Source organism: Giraffa tippelskirchi, chromosome 7 (assembly GCF_054371585.1).
Source record: "Giraffa tippelskirchi isolate mGirTip1 chromosome 7, T2T-mGirTip1v1.2.pri, whole genome shotgun sequence".
Taxonomy (NCBI): Eukaryota; Metazoa; Chordata; class Mammalia; order Artiodactyla; family Giraffidae; genus Giraffa; species Giraffa tippelskirchi.
Window position 1 is genome coordinate 77,532,782 of NC_137281.1, and position 23,213 is coordinate 77,555,994.

A 23,213-nucleotide genomic window follows, 5' to 3' on the forward strand; every position below is an offset into this window, starting at 1 on the left:
CATAAGGTTGTTCATTTATTCATTTGAATACTAGCTAAGATGCCAGCCACTGCCATAGGTACTAGGGAGCCAGCAGTGAACATAACAAACAAATAGCCCTGCCCACCGAAGGTTTACATTCTAGTGAGAAGAAAAACACACAGTAAAGGACATACGTAAACTCTTGAGTATCAAAAGTGATAAATGCTATTAAAAAGAACAAAGCAGGGAAGGGTTGTCGTGACCTGTAAATGAACGAATTAATGTGTGAAAAATTCTTAGCAGAGTGCCAGCCGTATAACAAAAGCAAACATTTTAGCCATTATTAATTCAGCTATAATGCAGGGACTTGTTACAATCAAAGAGCCTAGTGTACCCCTCAGAAAAGCGCAATGTCCTCACACGCGCCTTGGTATGTTGTTATACTATCCATGGCCATTGTATCTCCAATGAAAGTTTAGTATTTTCGTTTTTACTCATTGCAAATACTCAGGGAAAGTATTTAGAACAAAAGATAATTATCCTTAATTTCACCACTCATAGGCAAGCAGTGTTAACATTCAGTGTGTGTCCTCCCAAATGTTTCGCTTCTTTCCTTTGGGTACACATACACAGACATGTGCGCATGTGCACTTTTTAAAATGTAAATAAAATCACTGTTACATAATCTGCTTTTGTTACTTAAGGCTATGTCATGAACATCTTCTCACATCAACAAACAGATTCACATCACTATTTTAATGCCCAAATGCAGTCCACTGTAAAGATGGATTGTAGACTACTCAACCAGTTCGTTATTGAGAGATATTCAACTGACTTCCAACTTTTCATTTCTAAAAGTTTGTCATTAAAGACATCACCAGATGATCAACACCGAAATCAGATTGATTATATTCTTTGCAGCCAAAGGTGGAGAAGCTCTATACAGTTGGCAAAAAACAAGACCGGGAGCTGACTGTGGCTCAGATCATGAACTCCTTATTGCCAAATTCAGACTTAAAGGGAGAAGGTAGGGAAAACCACTAGACTGTTCAGGTATGACCTAAATCAAATCCCTTACGATTATACAGTGGAAGTGAGAAATAGATTTAAGGGACTAGATCTGATAGACACAGTGCTTGATGAACTATGGATGGAGGTTCATGACATTGTACAGGAGACAGGGATTGAGACCATTCCCAAGAAAGAGAAATGCAAAAAAGCAAACTGGCTGTCTGAGGAGGCCTTACAAATAGCTGTGAAAAGAAGAGAAGTGAAAAGCAAAGGAGAAAAGGAAAGATATACCCATTTGAATGCAGAGTTCCAAAGAATAGCAAGGAGAGATAAGAAAGCCTTCCTCAGTAATCAGTGCAAAGAAATAGAGGAAAACAATAGAATGGGAAAGACTAGAGATCTCTTCAAGAAAATTAGAGATACCAAGGGATCATTTCATGCAAAGATGGGCACAATAGAGGACAGAAATGGTATGGACCTAACAGAAGCAGAAGATATTAAGAAGAGGTGGCAAGAATACACAGAAGAACTATACAAAATAGATCTTCATGACCCAGGTAATCATGATGGTGTGATCACTCACCTAATCAGACATCCTGGAATGTGAAGTCAAGTGGGCCTTAGGAAGCATCACTACAAACAAAGTTAGTGGAGGTGATGGAATTCGAGTTGGGCTATTTCAAATCCTAAAAGATGATGCTGTGAAAGTGCTACACTCATTATGCCAGCAAATTTGGAAAACTCAGCAGTGGCCACAGGACTAGAAAAGGTCAGTTTTCATTCCAATCCCAAAGAAAAGCAGTGCCAAAGAATGCTCAAACTACTGCACAAGTGCACTCATCTCACACGCTAGCAAAGTAATGCTCAGAATTCTCCAAGCCAGGCTTCAACAGTATGTGAACGGTGAACTTCCAGATGTTCAAACTGGATTTAGAAGAGGCAGAGGAACCAGAGATCAAATTGCCAACATACGTTGGATCATCGAAAAAGTGAGAGAGTTCCAGAAAAACATCTGTTTCTGCTTTATTGACTATGCCAAAGCCTTTGACTGTGTGGATCACAATAAACTGTGGAAAATTCTGAAAGAGATGGGAATACCAGACCCTCTGACCTGCCTCTTGAGAAATCTGTATGCAGGTCAGAAAGCAACAGTTAGAACTGTACATGGAACAACAGCCTGGTTCCAAATAGGAAAAGGAGTACATCAAGGCTGTATATTGTCACCCTGCTTATTTAACTTATATGCAGAGTACATCATGAGAAACGCTGGGATGGAAGAAGCACAAGCTGGAATCAAGATTTCTGGGAGAAATATCAATAACCTCAGATATGCAGATGACACCACCTTTATGGCAGAAAGTGAAGAAGAACTAAAGAGCCTCTTGATGAAGGTGAAAGAGGAGAGTGAAAAAGTTGGCTTAAAGCTCAACGTTCAGAAAACTAAGATCATGGCATCTGGTCCCATCACTTCATGGGAAATAGATGGGGAAACAGTGGAAACAGTGACAGAGTTTATTTTTGAGGGCTCCAAAATCACTGCAGATGGTTGAGTGCAGCCATGAAATTAAAAGACGCTTACTGCTTGGAAGGAAAGTTATGACCAACCTAGACAGAATATTAAAAAGCAGAGACATTACTTTGCCAACAAAGGTCCGTCTAGTCAAGTCTATGGTTTTTCCAGTAGTCATGTATAGATGTGAGAGTTGGACTAAAAAGAAAGCTGAGTGCCGAAGAATTGATGCTTTTGAACTGTGGTGTTGCAGAAGATTCTTGAGAGTCCCTTGGACTGCATGGAGATCCAGCCAATCCATCCTAAAGGAGATCAGTCCTCAGTGTTCATTGGAAGGACTGATGTTAAAGCTGAAACTTCAGTACTTTGGCCACCTGATGCAAAGAGCTGACTCATTGGAAAAGACCCTGATGCTGGGAAAGATTGAAGGCGGCAGGAGAAGGGGACGACAGAGGATGAGATGGTTGGATGGCATCACCAACTCAATGGACATGAGTTTGAGTAAGCTCCACCAGTTGGTGATGGACAGGGAGGCCTGGTGTGCTGCAGTCCATGGGATCGCAAAGAGTCGGACATGACTGAGTGACTGAACTGAACTGAACTGAACTGAAAGGAAGCAACTTCACTAATTGGCCTAGAATTTTTCTTGAATTTGTCATGGAAAATTGTGTATTGTTTCCATTTTTACCATGAACTTGAACCAGTTTTCATTAAGTCTTGTTGGGAAAACCTAACAGAAACTCCTTGATAGTGCAAGCTTGGCACTCACTTTTATTTAAAGTCAATTAAATATATTATATTTAACTATGCTCAATTTAAATGTAGATTTTTTTTTAACATCTACCATATCAAGATACCATACTGATTCCTGCTGGGAACCAAGATGAGTAAGACACAATCTCTACCTTTAAAGAGGCCACGGCAGAACACAAGGATCTAATCAGCATATAGGCTGAAGAATCATGGGGTACAGAGCCGAGAGAGAATATATCTGTTTGTTATGACCAAATGATACTGGTTTTACGTCACTAGTGTGTTGAATAAGCAACACTCCAGAGATATAATCAAAGACATTTTATTTTTGTCTCCTTGTAACTTTTTATGTTTATTCAGTGAAAGGAAGTGAAAGTGTAGGCAGAGGAACTTGGGAGGACTTAGGTGGGCTTTCTTAGAAGAAATGTCTGTGCTGAGACCTGATGGCTGAGTAAGAGTCGGCCAGATGGAGGCGAGCGGGTTATGGAGGCAGGAGGTGGCAGAGAAGAGCGTTTCTGACACAGAGCAAAGGTGAGGAGGTGACAGATAGCCTGATGGATGAGAGGGGCTCAGAGGTCACTATAGCTCTATGTGTAAGAGGGGTGGGGAAGTGGGGAAGAAGTGGCCGTTGAAGTGGCTCTAGGATATGGCTGTGGAGGGCTCCTGCAGTGCAGAGATTTTTTCCTGAATACTCTAGGTTTTAGCTTAGGGCCTCATAGAATTTGGGCAGTAAATAAATATTGTTGAAAGTGAAGTCAGAAAATCATATAGATTTTTGGTTCTTCTTTAACACAGTTTCCCTTCTCACCATTCAGAATCCCTGTGGGTCGGTGTCCTACTTCTCTCCACTGGAAAACTTGAGGGCTCTCTCCATACAGTACTTGGATTGTAAGTCAGAGGGAGAAAAACAGAAGCTCCAAATGGAGTCTGAGTTTCCTCAAGGACTGGACGTGAGTGAAGGATCTGAAACCTCAGGGTCAAAAATTATCATCCAGATGGGGTGAGTAAACCTGACTCGTCCATAACACAAGCTGTTTGAAAGGTCATTTTCTTAAGAAAACCTGTTGATCGATGGTATTTTTCAGGAAATCATCTCTGTTGAAATTTATAATGCTTTTCAGCTTTTCTTCTTTCAGTGAATTAAACTATAACTAAGCTTATTTCTTGATTTGCATTTCTCCTTAATTATTCTGAGCTAAGTTCTACCCTGCAGAGCTCCAGAAAATGGATAAAATATGCATTTGAGTGTTGAACAGCAGTGGCAGACACCTACACACCAAACCCTGGCTGTGTGGGATGCTGCCTTTTTCCCCAAGTCATTTCAGGTCAGAAACACCTCTGCTCACAAAGAATAGCATTTAGGGGCCCCCACATAGTCTTTGTGTGCACCTTATAATGTGCGAGTCAGGGAGCTGTGCATTGCTCTGCATCCTCCCAAGAATAAGCTCAGGGCTGCTACTTCACCTCTATAGGCATAGAAATGAGTCCCCAATTATTCAACCCAATGGAAAACCCCATGGATGACCTGTATGGGGCTTGAAGTTCAAAAAATCAGAAAATGATTTTGCTCTTTCCCCATTCAATGAACAGAACTTTCATTTTAAAAATAATGCTAATACATATCACTATGAAACTTTTGGAAACTATGGAAAATGATGACTAAAATAAACAGTATCCACATTCCCGCAGACCTAGACTCAGTTAGTATGTGCTGTGACTTTGGGCCTTTTGCCTTCTGCCTTCTTCATGTGTAGATACAGTGCCTAGAGTTATCACAGGCATCTTGCAACCTTGAGGATGAAATTCACATGCTGAGCATGAAGGAGCATAAAGGTGGGAGCCCAGATCCTTGGTGACATTGTTGGGACAACATTTCTGGTGTCTACTGTTTACTTCTAAACTTTGTGTGGCTTGAATTATGCAGGAGATGCAGGTTCAGTTTCTGGGTTGGGAAGATCCCCTGGTATGTGAAATGGCACTCCACTCCAGTGTTCTTGCCTGAAAAATCCCATGGACAGAGGAGCCTGACGGGCTACAGCCCAAAGGGTCACAAAGAGTCTGACAAGACTGAATGACTGAACACATATATGTGTGTGTGGATAAATGCACACATATATAACTTTGATATACATTTATAGATGCATAATTATATACATATGTATATATACATAAATCAGTTTTTTATGTATGGTGCACAGTAGAAATCAAAATGCAGGTTTTCCCTCGTGGAAAAAAAATTGATCCAATCCCATTTCATGAATCCCTTTCCCATTGTCACCTTTTTAAGCCTAAGTAATTTCAAATTGTTTTCTGTTGTTACCAGCAGCCAGAGAATCCCATCTGATGTATGTGTATGAGTATGTATACACATATTTTCATTCATATCCTTAAATATTCATTACAAATATAGTTTTTAATATGTGCTGAACATTTCATTATAATGATATAGTATCATCTATTTAACTAATACTCTGATGCTGGACATTTGTTTACAACTTTTGGTTATTATGAATGATTCTAAAGTGGGTATCCTTGTCCATAAATATTTGCACGTACATCTCATTATTTCTTTCAGTAAGTTCCTAGAAATACAATTATAAGTTAAAAAGTACAAATGATTGAAGGCTTTTGATAGATACTGCCGAATCAACAGAGTGAAACACAACCTGAAAGCACACGTGGAAAATGTGCTTTTAGAGTACCGTAATCCTGCAGTAGATAAGCTGATAATACCACCTTTAAAATACAAATATATTTATTTAACATTTTTCTAATAGACTTAGTTGATTTTTCTTTCTATTGTTTACCTTCCTAATGACAATAGAACTCAGAAAATTGAAAATTACTTGCCCGAAATGTGAGATTGGCTGTGTAGGGCTACAAAAAAAATTTCAGCATCAAAGGCTAGTACTTGAAGCTGAGAATGCAAGCAGTATAGTCAGGTAGTTCTTACCTTCATCACAGCATCCCTGCTGTCTCTTTTCGTTCATAGAGTCCTTTCTTCTTTTATTTTGCTGTTGCCATTTTCTTTTCTTCTCTTTTCTTTTTTTTTGTAGGCTAGAGAGGACCCAGGAATGACATGGAGATAATATGGTGTTTTGGAGGACTTGATTGGTGCAGGGAAGGGAGGGTGGTGGGAGGAAACTGCTCCTAAATACACAATTCTTCATGTTTTGTTTTTATAGCAAGTCATGGAAATGGAGGAGAGGAGAAGTAGCACCAGGGGAGGTGGAGCTTGCACCCCAAAGGGATTGAGAAAGACTTTAAAAGACTGCAGACTAATTGTAGTCCTCAGACTAAGCAAATGGTGCCAAAGGTGTCACCATGGCTATTTCTGCAGTTTCACAGAAGAGACCCTTCTGAGGTAGAGAAGGGACCCTCAGTTGCCATGGTCATGCAGGGTTTAGTGGGAAGGCTCTGACTTACCTTTACACAGTGGGCGTTTATTCTTCCAAACAGTCAAAACTGTGTCCCTTCTGGTTCAGAAACAGGATCTTTGTGAAGTCAAACTATGGCCAGATGTCAACAATCTTTCAGTAAACATCTCCATTTTTATGCTTTTGTACTTCTATTATGTTGTTGTTGTTGTTGCTATTATTTGATTGTGTTTATTTTCTTCATAATGTTCCTTTAGAAAGTCTTTGATTTTTGTGTTGGTCAAAGAAATTGGAAGAAAAAGATAGTTTCAGACTATTATAGATTGAATGGCATTCACAAAAATGTACGTCAGTGTCCTAAGCCTGGTGCCCGTGAACATGAGCTTATTTGGGAGTGGAGTCTTGGCCGATGTTAACTGTAGTAGGGTGAGCCCTAAATCCAGTGAGTGGAGAGAGAGAGACAGAGATTTGGAGACAGAGGTTCGTTCAGAGGGAAGGTGCCCGCTTGAAGATGCAACACGGGGTGGAGTGGTGCATCTAAAACTCAAGATGTGCCAAGGATTGCTGGCAACCAGCACCCACAAGGCACTCAAAAGAGGCAAGGAGAAAATCTCTTCTAGAGCTTTAGGAGGGAGCGTGGCTCTGCTGACACCTTGGTTTCAGATTTCTGGCCTCTAGACTGTGAGAGAATGAATTTCTGCTGTCTTTTGGTTGTCCAGCATGTGGGAATTTGCTATGGCAGCCCTAGGACCCTTATCACAGGACATGGGGCTTTGAGCTCCCCCGCTGTGGTGACTGACCCAGGAGATCTGAACAAATATGTGGGTGGAGCAAAGGCAGAACTGCACATGGCTGCAGAAGGGCTCTAGCCTGTGGTGTTCCCTTACAGCGAGACTCACCCCAGTCACATACGGGGATTCAGCGGTGCTGAGACCTTCCAAGACACATTACATAGATATAGTTGGACTTTAACTTTTTAAAAATTGTGGCAAAAAGCACATAACATGCACTTACAATTGTAACTCTCTGTAAATGTGTAGTTTAGGGATAAGCATATAGCAGTCTCCCCACTTATCTGTGGTTTCGCTTTCTGCAGTTTCAGTTAACCTTGGCCAATTGTGGTCTGAAACTGTTAAATAGAAAATTCAAGAAATAAACAATTCATACATTCTAAATTTGCATGCTATTCTGCAGAGTGTGATGCAATCTCATGCCATCCTGCTCCATCCCTCCTATGGCAACCATCAGATGAACTGTCAAGGTAACACTTACTTTACTTGCTAAAGGCACAAAGTGCAGAGGTAGTGATCTGGCAATTCAAATATTCTTTTACTGTGCCTAATATATAAATTAAACATTATCATAGGATGGCTATATAGGAAAAAGCATAGTAGGTTCAGGCATCCACTGGGGATCTTGGACTGTATCCCCCTCAGAAACGGGGGACTAATTATATTCACTTTGCTGTGGTTCCCTGAACATTTTTAGGATAAAAAGATAAACACTTTAAAAAAATGATTGACATACAGTTATTCTCACTCTTCACTCCATAAACACTGATTACAAGCCTGAGGCTTAGTAATGATTCTCTTTCTTAAGGGTAGAGTTTACATTGAATCAAGTAGGTGAATATGAGGTTCTGGATTTTGAAACTACAAAGAGGTCCTCTCTTAGCAACTAATCTTAAAGTTAATGTCATGCTTCCTTTGAAATTGTTAAATTGGCTTTGGTCAATCAATGCTAGGTTTAAAAAATAAAAGGGAGTACGTGGAACGTTCTTGCTCTGTTATGATAAATGTTGTGACTGCTCAAGGATGTTGCTGTGGATGATGGGATGTAGAATTCAGTCCATCTGGCACAGTGCCTGCCGCTTTCCAGAATGAGGAGACAGTTGACAATTGGAAGAACAAAGGCTTTGTGGAGGAAGTGTCATCAGAGCTAACCTTCAGGAACAAGTCCAAGGTTGTCACAGGCAACCCTGGGTTAGTTATTGCAGAAAGGCTGGAGGTGATCACTGGATCAAAGGTGAAGAGCGCAGAATGCTCTCTGGAGGAAGGCGGTGTATAAGCTGCCCCAAAGCTGGGAGGGATCTTCCAGTCTGTCCTGAGCTTAATCCCAGTGTGTGTAGAAAGCCTCATCACCAAGGCAGGTGTGTGGTGATGGGAGGTTCCTCTTGGTCCCCTGGCTTTAAACTTGCCCATCATTGAGTCTGAACTTTCTGGGATGAACCGCCTCAGGTTGGAGAAGGGGTACATCCCAGTTCTTTCCAACTGCTAAGCCACCTGAGTCAATGGCTTCAAGTTCTTGACATTGAGGCTCCTCACATGGGAGCCTGTTGGAAGTGGGGAGCACGGACACAAGCCCCCTCTTCCACCCTCCCCTCTGCTAGGACATTTCCGCGGGTGAGGCTCATCTCCTAGATGTGACTCTGGTGGGTGGAGCACTAATGACCCATCTAGACTGGGGGGCGGCTGGGCTGAGGTTCTATCTATTAATGATCCCTTGCCCCAGGGAAAGGCCAAGACAGTCAGGTCAAGCATCTTCTCCTTACACAGAATACTCCCACCCTGTTGACCTAGTATGACTTCTTTTGATGTCAGGAACTAATTGATTCCATTGAAAGAAGATTGGGGCAAAAAAATCCCTGTTTCTTTAGTCAGGATAGTGCCTCAATAACAAAACTCTGGAAAGCTCAATAGCTTATAAACCAAGATTGATTTCTTGTTTTTGCTGTGTGTCTACGGTGGGTTGGCTGTGGCTCTGCCCCATTTTATCTTTACTCTGGGACCAGGCTGATTCAGTAGGCTATTTCCTGCTGGGGAGGAGTCCAGTGAACCATCCATTTGCTCTTTAAACTTCTGCTTGGAAGTCATGTAAGGCTCCTATGCTGTAATTCCACTGGCCAAAATCAGTCGGAGGGCCAAGTCTGCTGTCAGTAGTACAGTGAAAGAATGATCCTCCCCCAGGGAGTAGAATGGGAGGGATATTTGTGGGAAATAATATAAAATAACACCCCTGGTCACTGAGGGAGTTATTTCTCAATTTTATTGTAAAATTACCACCTTAACTTACACATATTTGTGGGATCTGTATTTGACATCTTAAGAAACAGTGGGAGAATTTGAGTGGTAAGTCCCACTGCCTGGATGGTTGAAGGTTTCTCAGGTTGGGTGAGGAGTTGAGCAACAACAGATGCAAAGTGCAGGATGTGATTTAGGTTGAAGGAACAGGGTGGGAGGTAAGCTTGGGGAAGAATGTGGAGTTTGGGTGTGGAGGACCATAGGCACTAGGGGGTTACAATTATTCCCTAGGCAGTGAAGTTGCTTGGAAGATTTTAGAGTGTTGAGAAGCCTCCTCTTCCTAGAAAGATATCCCAAGGCATTATTAAGGATTAATTGAAGACTGGGTACCAGTTAGAAACCATCATTAGAAGAGTAATGATGATTTTAGAGCTTATGAGGAAAAAAGAGATATGGGTATTTAAAATCCAGAGCTTGATTTCAGTTTCAGCCTTTATTATTTGTTTGTTTTAATTGAAGTATAGTTGATTTACAATGTTGTATTAATTTCTGCTGTACAGCAAAATGATTCAATTATATGTACATTCTTTTGTAAAAATATTCTCTTCCATTATGGGTTATCATCAGTTCAGTTCAGTTGCTCAGTCATGTCTGATTCTTTGTGACCCCATGGACTGCAGCACGCCAGGCCTCCCTGTCCATCACCAACTCCCAGAGTTTACTCAAACTGTCCACTGAGTCAGTGATGCCATCCAACCATCTCATCCTCTGTCATCCCCTTCTCCTCCTGCCTTCGATCTTTCCCAGCATCAGGGTATTTTCCAATGAGTCAGTTCTTCGCATCAGGTGGCCAAAGTACTGGAGTTTCAGCTGTAGCATCAGTCCTTCCAGTGAATATTCAGGACTGATTTCCTTAAGGATTGATCGGTTTGATCTTGCAGTCCAAGAGACTCTCAAGAGTCTTCTCCAACACCACAGTTCAAAAGCATCAATTCTTTGGTGCTCAGCTTTCTTTATGGTCCAACTCTCACATCCATACATGACTACTGGAAAGACCATGGTTTTGGCTAGATGGACCTTATGTGTTATCATAAGATATTCAGTATAGTTCCTTGGGCTATACAGTAGGATCTTGTTTATCCTTTCCATATATAATCACTTACATTTGCTAACTTAGCCTCCTATGCCATCCCTCCCCCAACCCCTTAGCAACTACAAGTCTGTTCTCTATGTCTTTGATTCTGTTTCTATTTCATAGATAGGTTCATTTGTGTCATATCTTAGGTTCCACATGTAAGTAAATCATATGATATTTGTATTTCTCTTTCTGACTTACTTCACTTAGTATAATAATTTCTAGTTGCATCCATGTTGCTGTAAATGGCATTGTTTTATTATTTTTATGGCTGAGTAGTATTCCATTGTAAGTATGTATCATATCTTCTTTATCTGTTCATCTGTCAATGGACATTTAGATTGTTTCCGTGTCTTGACTATTGTGAATAGTGCTGCTATGAACATAGAGGTGTGTGTATCTTTTTGTACCTAGTTTTGTCTGGATATAAGCTCAGGAATGGGATAGCTGGATCATATGGTGATCCCACATATGGTGATTCTATTTTTATTTTTCTGAGGAACCACCATACTATTTTCCATAGTGGCTGTACCAACTTACATTTCCATCAACAGTGTAGAAAGTTTCCCTTTGCTCCATACCCTCTCCAGCACTTGTTATTTGTAGACATTTAGTGATGACAATTCTGATTAGTGTGAGGTAGTACTTCACTGTTGTTTTGGTTTGCATTTCTCTAATAATTAGCAATGTTAAGCATCTTTTCATGAGCCTCTCGGCCATCTGTGTGTCTTCTTTGGAGAAATGTCTATCTAGGTCTTTTGCCCATTTTTTGATTACGTTGTTCAGTTTTTTGTTGTTGAATTATATGACAAACATGTTTGCCTTTAAAATATCTGCCTTTGAAATATTATAGCTGTATGATTCTGGAGAAGTTTCTGTGCCTCTCTAACCTCAATTTCCTCCATGTAAGATTGGGATGATAATAATAGTATTACCTTCCATGGTTTGCTGTAGGGACTAAACAAATTAACATGCAAAATGCTTAGCAAAAATAAGCACACCTTGGAAACCCTTCATATGGAAAAGCAGGGACTTTACTTTTTTTTAATTAGTTTATTTATTTTTTAACTTTACAATATTGTATTGGTTTTGCCATACATTGATATGAATCCACCATGGGTGTACATGTGTTCCCCTTCCAGAACCCCCCTCCCACCTCCCTCCCCATCCCATCCCTCTGGGTCATCCCGGTGCACCAGCCCCGAGTGCCCTGTATCATGCATCGAACCAAGCAGGGACTTTAGAATCAGTAGAATTTGGTAGTTGGTGACAATGAGAGAAGATATGATGAAAGTATCAAGATTTCTCGGCTAGGGCATAGTGTGCCATTCATCTACCCAGAAGTGGGTGCTGGTTAAGGGAGAGGAAACACTGAATCTGAGATCCCAGGAGGACATCTGTGGGGAAGGTTCCCAGCTGGTGCTTAGAAATTGAGCTTGGCCAGGAGATCCGAATTCTACAGCTAGTCATTTGCTGATTGTGTGGACAGATGATTTCTGGGGGCTTCACTGCAGAAAACACTGAATTTTATACATTTGAACATACCTGTCTACTCCCAAGAGGTAGGGGAAGAGACTGTTGTCCAGGATGAAGATTGCTTAGGACAGTGGTTTTCAAACTTGAGTGCATCAGAATTATTGGAGGGCTTCCCAAAGCCCAGAGCTTCTGGGGACTTCCCTGGTGGCCCACTGGTTAAAACTCCACAGTGCCTATGCAAGGGGCACAGGTTTGATCCCTGATCATGGAACTAAGATCCCACATGCCACATGGCCGAAAGATTAAAAAAATACATAAGGCCCAGAGTTTCTGATTTAGTTAGGTCAAGGGTGGGTCCTGAGAAGAAGCATTTTCAGTAAGTTCCCAGGCAGTGCTGCTGATGCTGATCAGAACACTTCAGGATCTGCTGCCTTAGGCTGTTGGCTCCAAAAGGAAATGCCTCCCCTGTGCCCAAGAGTCCTTCACAACCTGTTGTCCTTGTTCAGATACTTTCCTCATCACTGAACTCTTATTTTAACTGAGGGCTACTTCTTTCCAAAGGATGGTTTCTTTCCAAAGACGTTGAGAAAAGAAGTTTCTGGTGTTTCATTTCCTAGCAGAGAAATGTCTCAGGGAGAGGAGGTGTCTGGAATCAAGCAATGGAAGCATCACAGTCAAAAAAGCTACAGGCAGGAGCCGACATATGTGGGGAAGACAAGGGCTCAGGCCTGCTGCTCCAGAAATGACGTCCAGGTTCACAGGCGTGGTGTTGTGTGCAAGAAACACAAAGCCAGCAGCCTCGTGCTGGCTGACGGCCAATGGAATGGACCTGAGTGCGCAGATACTGACCTAAGATCAGTATCTTGAAATATCATACAGCTAGTGCTGATGTCAGTGTGGAAAGGATGCCTAGTCAATAAACAGTACTGGGCCATTTAGCTATCCATGGGGGAAAACTTAGATACTACAGACTTCTTATTTATACTTTCTATAAATAAGAACAATAGCCTATATAACCATGATAGAACTACCAAAATCAGAAAATTAGTATTGATACATTACTATCATCTAATTCTCAGACTCCCATTTGAGTTTCATTATTGTCTGCCCAAATGCCCTGTATAGCCAGAGTATACAGTTCTGAATCACAGCTTGCAATTCGTTGTGTCTCTTTAGTTTTCATCAGTCTGGAATGATTCCTCTGCCTTTTCTTGACTTTCATAATCTTGACTCCTTTGAAAATTATAGACAAGTTATTTTGTAAATTAGTCATCAGTTTGGCTTTCCTTGATGTAACTTTATGATTTGATTTGGGTTGGGGCTTTTTTTTGTAGGGACAGTGCAGAAGTACTGCTGTATTTTTCTGAGGCATAAGATATTAGGCAGAAAAAAAAATCCTATGAACTACCTACCAAATGATTTCTGTCATAAGCGTGATGTCATATGGATATCTGAGGTTATTGATATTTCTCCCAGCAATCTTGATTCCAGCTTGTGCTTCATCCAGTCCAGCGTTTCTCATGATGTATTCTGTATATAAGTTAAATAAGCAGGGTGACAATATACAGCCTTGATGTACTCCTTTCCTGATTTGGAACCAGTCTGTTGTTCCATGTCCAGCTCAAACTATTGCTTCCTGAGCTGCATACAGATTTCTCAGGAGGCAGGTCAGATGGTCTGGTATTCCCATCTCTTTCAGGATTTTCCACAGTTTGTTGTTATGCACACAGTCAAAGGCTTTGGCATAGTCAATAAAGCAGAAGTAGATGTTTCTCTGGAACTCTTTCACTTTTTCGGTGATCTAACAGATGCTGGCAATTTGATCTCTGGTTCCTCTGCCTTTTCTAAATCCAGTTTGAACATCTGGAAGTTCACGGTTTGCCGTACTGTTGAAGCCTGGCTTGGAGAATTTTGAGCATTACTTTGCTAGCGTGTGAAATGAGTGCAATTGTGCGGTAGTTTGAGCATTCTTTGGCATTGCTTTTCTTTGGGATTGGAATGAAAACTGACCTTTTCTAGTCCTGTGGCCACTGCTGAATTTTCCAGATTTGCTGGCATCTTGAGTGCAGCACTTTAACAGCATCATCATTTAGGATTTGAAATAGCTCAACTGGAATTCCATCACCTCCACTAGCTTTGTTCATAGTGATGTTTTCTAAGGCCCACTTGACTTTGCATTCCAGGATGTCTGGCTCTAGGTGAGTGATCACACCATCATGATTATCTGGGTCATGACAATCTATTTTGTATAGTTCTTCTGTGTATTCTTGCCACCTCTTCTTAATATCTTCTGCTTCTGTTAGGTCCATACCATTTCTGTCCTCTATTGTGCCCATCTTTGCATGAAATGATCCCTTGGTATCTCTAATTTTCTTAAAGAGATCTCTAGTCTTTCCCATTCTATTGTTTTCCTCTATTTCTTTGCACTGATCACTGAGGAAGGCTTTCTTATCTCTCCTTGCTATTCTTTGGAACTCTGCTTTCAAATGGGTATATCTTTCCTTTTCTCCTTTGCCTTTCACTTCTCTTCTTTTCACAGCTATTTGTAAGACCTCCTCAGACAGCCAGTTTGCTTTTTTGCATTTCTTCTTGGGGATGGTCTTGATCACTACTTCCTGTACAATGTCACAAACCAGAGGCAGGCTCTTGGTGAAAGTGAAAGAGGAGAGTGAAAAAGTTGGCTTAAAACTCAACATTCAGAAAACTAAGATCATGGCATCTGGTCCCACACTTCATGGCAAATAGATGGGGAAACAGTGGAAACAGTGACAGACTTTATTTTTTGGGGATCCAAAATCAGTGCAGATGGTGACTGCAGACATGAAATTAAAAAATGCTTGCTCCTTGGAAGAAAAGTTATGACCAACCTAGATAGCATATTAAAAAGCAGAGACATTACTTTGCCAACAAAGGTCTGTCTAGTCAAAGCTTTGGTTTTTCCAGTAGTCATGTATGGATGTGAGAGTTGGACTATAAAGAAAGCTGAGCGCCAAAGAATTGATGCTTTTGAACTGTGGTGTTGGGGAAGACTCTTGAGAGTCCCTTGGACTGCAAGGAGATCCAACCAGTCCATCCTAAGGGAAATCAGTCCTGAATATTCATTGGAAGGACTGATGTTGAAGCTGAAACTGCAATCCTTTGGCCACCTGATGCAAAGAGCTGACTCATTTGAAAAGACCCTGATGCTGGGAAAGATTGAAGGCAGGAGGAGAAGGGGACAACAGAGGATGAGATAAAATTGGATGGCATCACCGACTTGATGAACATGAGTTTGAGTAAACTCTGGGAATTGGTGATGGACAGGGAGGCCTGGCGTGCTGCAGTCCATGGGGTCGCAAAGAGTCTGACATGACTGAGCAACTGAACTGAACTGACCAAATGATTATTCCATTTTAAAGAAAACCTACAAAACTAAATAACATGTATTTAAAGATACATATATCTCTTGTGATACTATAAATAAAATTAAGGGAATGATGAACACAAATTTAAGATTCAGGATAACAATAAACATCTGGGAAAGAGGGAGGGGGATGTGACAGAAGTTTATAAGGACTTCATCTGTTATTTTATTCTTTATGCCTTATATATATACATGAAATATTTCATAAATTTAAGAAAAACTTATTTCAGACTCTCCTTTTTCTGATTTTGTAGTGGGCTAATGGAAATTTCTTCTGATCTTTGAGCTAGGGTTTGAAAACTCTGTCCTAGCTCCCAATGATGGTGCAGATAGATGGCAGTCTTTAGATGCATACCTGTTGCCCAGCCTAATTATTAATAATGCTTTCAAAAGTGTTCCAGTTTGGAGGAGAAATTTTATTAAGTTCTGCCTACATGTCTATAGCACCCTCATTTTCAAGAGTTCAGAGAACTTGAATAACTGTCTCCTCCTCTCAAACCTTACCCATTTTATAGATGATGGGAAAGCATCCCTGGAAGAATCAGTGACTGAACTTGGTCTTGCGTTTGGCCAGTCCTAAAGCTGAACAGGGCAAAGATCTGGAGCGACTGGGTCACAGGAGCAGCACTTATATTTCTGTAGGCAAATCCATGTGGGAAGCCAAATTATTGGAAGACTGATTAGAAAGTAAGCAATAAGATCAATCAGAGTCAGTTGGAGTTAGTGCTGTCAGAGTTTTACAAACTAATCAAATCCCATATAATCTTTGTCTCTCTAGACTGAGAAGTCTTGATTTTTCTCCTTTCCCTTTACAGAAACTTCAGATAATTATTTAGTGGTTTTTTTTCCTCATTGTTTCAATTCCTAATGTGCTTTCGTTGGCACATACATATGCTTGGCACAGAGTAGGCACAATAAAGGCTAGCTTCTCTTCCCTTTATTGTTACTATCATTATTACTGCTAATGTTATCATCATTAACACATACTCTGTTTTCCAAAATCCTCATTAAATATGCAAAATCATTCACTCTAATTTTGACCCTAGCAATTGAACCAGGTTAATTTTTTAAATAAATCTATAATGACTCCTAGGTTGCATATTGACTAGTGTAGTACATGTACTGCAGTACATGTACTGAGGTGTCTCACTGTGGTTTTAAATTGTATTTTCTTATGATGTTTAAATTTCTTCAAATTGTATTTTCTTATGGGCATCCCAGGTGGTGCTAGTGGTGAAGAACCTGCCTGCCAATGCAGGAGATGTAAGAGATGCAGTTTCAGTCCCTGGGTCGAGAAGATTCCCTGGAGGAGGGCATGGCAACTCACTCCAGCACTTTTGCCTAGAGAATCCCATGGTCAGAGGAGCCTGGTGGCACAGAGTTGGATATGACTGAAGTGACTTAGCATGCACGTGTGATGTTGTACACATTCTGGGACATCATAGAAAATTCAGATATTATTTTATAAGTATAATTTAAATTCATTCTCCATAAATATATAACTGAACACTTTTTCTGCTTGATTTTTAAAAAATTTATTTGGCTGCACTGGGTCTTACTTGCAGCGTGTGGAATCTTTGCTTGCGGCATCTAGTTCCTTGACCAGGGACTGAAACCGGGGCTCCTTGCATTGGGACCATGGAGTCTTAGCCACTGGACTACTAGGGAAGTCCCTCTTCATGATCTTTTATCAAGGTTCTTGTCAATTAACCTCTCATTGAGAGACTACTCTGTGCTTTGTCCTGATCAAATTATCATTTAATAACCTGAAAAGATTTCTGAAAACTGAAGGTTTCCTGAGTATTTCTTACTCTTTATTTAATTTTTAAAATTTAAATGAATGTTCCCTAGAAACTTTATTGTGGTTCCTTCTCTATTGAAAGATCAATTGACTTATCCCTAGCCTTTGTTTTCTGTTTTAAACCAGTGCTGTATTCATGACAATATTTTGCCAATCTCTAACCATACCCCTAAAAATACAGTTTTTAGGAGTGCTGTGTGTGTGTGTGTGTGTGTGTATGATTATGTCCAAAGTTTGGGAAAATGCAGATTATGAACTCAGTGACATCAGGCTTATGTCCCCACCTCCTTGCTTGATGAAATCAATGAAATATTGGTTCAATTTTCAGCCAAATTCTACTCCAAGTGATGTGATGACTGTAAGTGGGGAAACTCCTTTCTGATCTCTTACAGCATTTCAGCATTTTGGAGGAAAAGGAAGGGTGGTTGACAGGCAGAGTTGTTAAATTAAAAGCTGAAAAAGTCATTGAATGCCAAATAATTCAAACTGCAAATGAGAGAGTTCAAAAATGTCAAACCAGCACCAATTAAGGGAAGAGTTAAAAGGAGGAAGGACATCTCCCTGTCCAGAAGAAAGGGCCACTTAGTCTATATTGTCTCCCCCTCTCTTCCTTTTTCAAATTAGGGATGAGGAAGGTGACAAACTCTAGGGAAGATAGATGGAGAGAGAAAAGAAGAAACTCTGGCTAAGTGAGCTCTGCATAGGCGGTGGGTGAGGGGCCCCACCTCGTGCTTAGAAGGATCTGAGAACTGGATGAAGAGCTGCCAACAGCAGGAATATGAATTAAGGAGGGTGACCTTACAGAAATAGAAAAAATGACCTCTGAGATCTACAGGGAAAAGATGAGGATGTTAACTAGTTAGGGGAAAATGTCATTTCATAATGGGGTGTGAAAAGACTTTAGAGGTCATGGAAACCAAACCCTGTATTTTATAGATGCACCAACAGCCGAGAAGAATGAGGCATTGGATTCCAAACACATCCACCACAGTATAATATGTTTGCATTTGAACTAATAAAAAATAATCCCCCCCAATCTTCAAAGAAGTTGTGTTAATATAATCCTAGAAGATACACACATTTTACCTTGGGGCTTTTTGTGTACTTAGCACCAGCATACCCTGATTAGAGAGGGATCAGATCAACTGAATTGCCTAAGAGCTACAGCTTGTTCCATGAGATGATTACAAATTTTATTTTTAAGTATTTGGATAGATATGTCAGCATCATATTCGGTGCCTAAAATAGTTGCATACGTTTTGATTATTTCAATACATACGGTATTTGAGCAATGCTGTGGTTCACGTTCAGTGCTGTACACTTGGTGGCTAAGGGGATCGGGGCCAAGGAAGATGAGGGGGTTTGTCCTAACCACCCTCATACCCAGCCTGACCTGGCTCAGGCTAGCCTCCAGTGGGTCTTCCTGCCTCCTCTCTAGTCCATCCCAACCCACCTCTGTGCCAGTCTTCAGAGTGACTTTTCAAAGATGCAAATTTGATCATATCACTCTTGGAGCAACTCATGGGCCACAGGTTAGATTCTAAACTCCTTAATCTCCAGATCTTCCCCTACCTTGTCCCTTCACTTGTTCCCCTCCTAACACTACGCACTCAAGTTTTCATTTTTCTTAGCTCCTCAGGCCATCTTCAGGTGACTATACCTTTGCTAGTAGTTCTCCTCTGCCTAGGATGTCCTTCTCCACTTCTTCCTCTATCTGGACATCTGTTCATTGCTAAAGATTCAAAGCAACACTTACCTTGCTCTCGGTTAAAATAAACTATCACTCTGATAGTGTCTCACTCCTTCCTAAACATACATTATCATAACACCTATGATCTCTCAATGCACTTATTTGCATACATATTTATTTTAGAGAAAGTGCACATTAAGAATCATCTAAGGAGTTTCTTTACAATGAAAAAATTTCTTGTCTTCACCTTCACAGATTCTAACTCTAGTTAGGAGGTCATCAGAGGGGTTCGTGTGCATCTCTGAGCCTAAGGAGAGCCTCCTCTAAATCAGGTGACTCTTTACCTGCCTGAAGCATCATTTTTCCAAGAGCAGAGGACACAGCTGATTTGTTCCACCTGCTTCTCCCCAATCACTGACTCACAAGAGTATCAGCTTGAGAGATCCCCACACCCCCTTCCTCCCCTCCCACTCTCTTGGGGGTAAAATATGCAAAACTCATTTATATTCCTGCAAGTAGGTGAGAATAATCTGGGCCATCACCATTCAATAATGGAAGCTTTGTGCAAAGTAGTGACAGGTGAGAGGAATGATTTCATTTTTCACTTTGACAATTGGGTGAAGCAGATTCCTGGCAGTTCTGCAAAGGTTTTATGCCCACATAGTTACCCAAGGGATCTGCTTAGCAACCAAGAGATGCTGCAAGGAGAGAAAACCAGATTCTTCTCTCAGTGACATCTTGTAACTGAGATGGTGAAGCACAAAGAAAGAGAGGGCAACTCTGACCTAGGTTCCCACTTGTTCTCTGGTCTCCAAAGAGGCCTGCCCTGAATGCCCTGGTCCCTGTGCCCTGTCCAGAGCCCAAGCGGAGCTCACCGTGCAGGGGGCATCATCCCCTATGGTGCTTGGCTGTGCTTAACTAGGTTTCTTCTTTGTGGAGTGATTTTATTTGACTATAAAATTCAACCTGTTGGTTGAAGGTTTTGAGAGGGTTCAGTATAGCAGGTTCAATCCCTGGGTCAGGAAGATGCCCTGGAGGAGGGCATGGCAACCACTCCAGTATTCTTGCCTGGAGAATCCCATGGACAGAGGAGTCTGGCAGGCTGCAGTCCTTAGGGTCTCACAGAGTCGGACATGACTGAACAACTTAGCATGCTTGCGATATAGCACTCCTCTTCATGCTTGGGTTTTGAATTGAGAAATAAGACAAAAAGTAGGCAAAAGACAAAAAATTCACTGATAAAGTTGATATCAGAGAATGGGGCTTACATCTGCAGGCAATGGGCTTCCTAATATTGATTCCTAGAGCTTAACTGAATCCCCCAAATGACAGCCACTCCAGCCTTCCTCCCATGAGCTGGGGCGATCTAGAGGATGTGCTCTGGGCTGGTAGGTGGGCTTCCTGAAGGAAGGGGATTGACAGGGGTTGGGCAAGTTCAGGGTCTCTTCTAAACCCACTCATCTGGTTAGGGTTACAGTGACTTCTTTGGCCTCCCTGGAGGGAGGGAGTCAGGGGCAAGGAGAAACCACAGTGGCACTTGCCTTCACATGGCAGCAAACATCAGACACGGATACAGACATTCCTACAACCCAGTTATGTTTACTGTTAAAAGATTTGGAAAATACAAAAAAGTATAAAGAATAAAATAAAAATCAGCAGTAATCCCAGAGATACACTATATTTCTTCTATTTTAAGACATATATTTTTCACTTTCTAATGTTCCTTAAATTGGGATGTATTTTACACATGATATATGTTTAGTGTCCCATTATCATTTCTTCCTAAAAGACTTTTGTTAAGCCTTTGGTGTCTTATTCAGCTGTTAGTATCTTAGAAATGAGGAAATATGGCAAATTTCAAGTGGTTTTCAAAGATAAGGATTATGCTAGAGCATCTTCCCATGCCAGTAGGTAGTGAGAATCTGATGCATAATGACTACAAAATAGTCCATCATCTGAATGTACTGGAATGTATTTAACTAATCTGTACCTCTTGGCATTTAAGTTGTGGGGTTTTTCGTTTGCTTTTTTTTTTTTAGGATTATAGGTAATGCTGTGATAGACTTCCTTGTGCCCAAGTCCTTGCTCCAAATGTGATTTTTTACCCTTTAAGGGCTCGTCCTCAAATTCAGGATAGTAATTTTTTTAAAAGCATTTATTTCCTGTGACCAAATTGTCCTTCAAAAAGGTTATCCAGCTGAGCCTCCATCAGTGTTGTCACCGCACTCATCTTGCAGCGTAGCCAGTAGCACTGAATATTATAGGTCACTGTCATCAGGTGGATGGTGTTTTTCTGAATTTGAAGATTGTCAGTCCTCAATGCTTTATTCTGTCACTCTTTTTCCTTCCTCTTTCCCTCTCTCCCTCCCAGTCCAGCCTAGAGTCTCCTGGGAGAAGCAGAAAAGCACAGAGGGTAAGGACAAGCACATTTAGGCTCCCCATTGCCACAGACCTTTGCTGCCATACCCCACCTACTGCAAGATGGGTTAGGCTCGCTGTTTGGGGAAAGGGGCACCCCTGAATGGCCACAGGCCTTCCCAGCTCCCTTGCCCTCTGTCTACAGTCACAGCTCCGGGGGCAAGGTGGCATCACAGCCAAGCACTGCCCAGGGTGATGGCAGGCCTGGAGCAGGCTGCCTGAGGCTCCTGCCTGCACCTTCTCCTCTCCTCTCTCTACCCTGGGGCTCAGGGCTGGAGGAACTTGGTGCCTCCTCTGGAGGCCAGGAAGAACCACTGATGTGGAGGTCTCCATCTAACCAGAGGCAGCAAGGGAAGCCCATGGCCTGGGTTTGATGCACGTTTTAATGAACATCCACTGTGGGGAGGGCAGTATTAAGTGCCGTAGGAAAGACAAGGTTTTATTTCTGGAGAGAACTGTTCATGGCACCAGTTCCATGGATCCCTGCACCACTCCAACCCATCTGTTCACTCCTTGGGTACCGGCAGGAGACTTTTCTGGGTACAGAACTACAGAAAGAAGCAGATTGCACTGTGGCAAATGCAAGCCTGGTATGTTTCCTGCGAGGGGGGGGTGGTGGATCTTTTCTCAGCTCTTTGTTCCCCAGAGAATAACGTACCCAAACAAAGTGATATCCTATGAACATTCCTCAATGGGATGATTTTTATACAGGTTAAGTAGAGAATTCCTCAGCCTAAACTTGGGCCTAAATATGCCCAAGTTGGGGCTTATCTGGTAGCTCAGCTGGTAGGAATCTGCCTGCAATGCAGGACGCCCCAGTTCAATTCCTAGATCAGAAGGATCCCCTGGAGAAGGGATAGGCTACCCACTCTAGTATTCTTGGGCTTCCCTTGGTAGCTCAGATGGTAAAGAATCCGCCTGCAATGCAGGAGACCTGGGTTCAATCCCTGGGTTGGGAAGATCCCTTGGAGGATGGTATGGCAACCCACTCCAGTATTCTTGTCTAGAGAATCCCCATGGACAGAGGAGCCTGGCGGGCTACAGTCCATGGGGTCGTAAAGAGTTGGACACGACTGACCGACTAAGCACAGCACACAGCACATGCCCAAACCACACTGTATGCTTTATCTGCTTCTTCACTGAGGTACAGATTCTCTCATTTGATACTCAGAGATAACTCTGGGCTGTTCAGTTCAGTTCAGTTCAGTCACTTAGTTGTGTGCAACTCTTTGCGACCGCATGGACTGCAGAGTGCCAGTTGAATTCCTGTCCATCACCAACTCCCAGAGTTTACTCAAACTCATGTCCATTGAGTCGGTGATGCCATCCAACCATCTCACCCTCTGTCGTCCCCTTCCCCTCCTGTCCTCAATCTTTCCCAGCATCAGGGTCTTTTCCAATGAGTCAGCTCTTCACATCAGGTGGCCAAAGGATTGGAGTTTCAGCTTCAGCATCAGTCCTTCCAATGAATATTCAGGACTGGTCTCCTTTAGGACTGGTTGGATCTCCTTGCAGTCCAAGGGACTCTCAAAGAGTCTTCTCCAACACCGCAGTTCAAAAGCATCAATTCATTGGCTCTCAGTTTTCTTTATAGTCCAACTCTCACATCCATACATGACTACTGGGAAAACCATAGCCTTGACTAGACAGACCTTTGT

The 23,213-nt window shown here is 41.7% G+C and overlaps 1 protein-coding gene across 3 annotated transcripts in view; it reads left to right on the forward strand.

The window, feature by feature from the left end:
* THBS4 (thrombospondin 4) overlaps positions 1-23,213 on the forward strand; it is a 268,357-nt gene that overhangs the window by 7,796 nt on the left and 237,348 nt on the right. For all 3 annotated transcript variants that reach the window (XM_081506027.1, XM_081506025.1, XM_081506024.1), the window contains exon 2: positions 4,051-4,235. The gene's annotated coding sequence lies outside the window, so the exon portion shown is untranslated. The remainder of the gene's footprint in view (positions 1-4,050; positions 4,236-23,213) is intronic.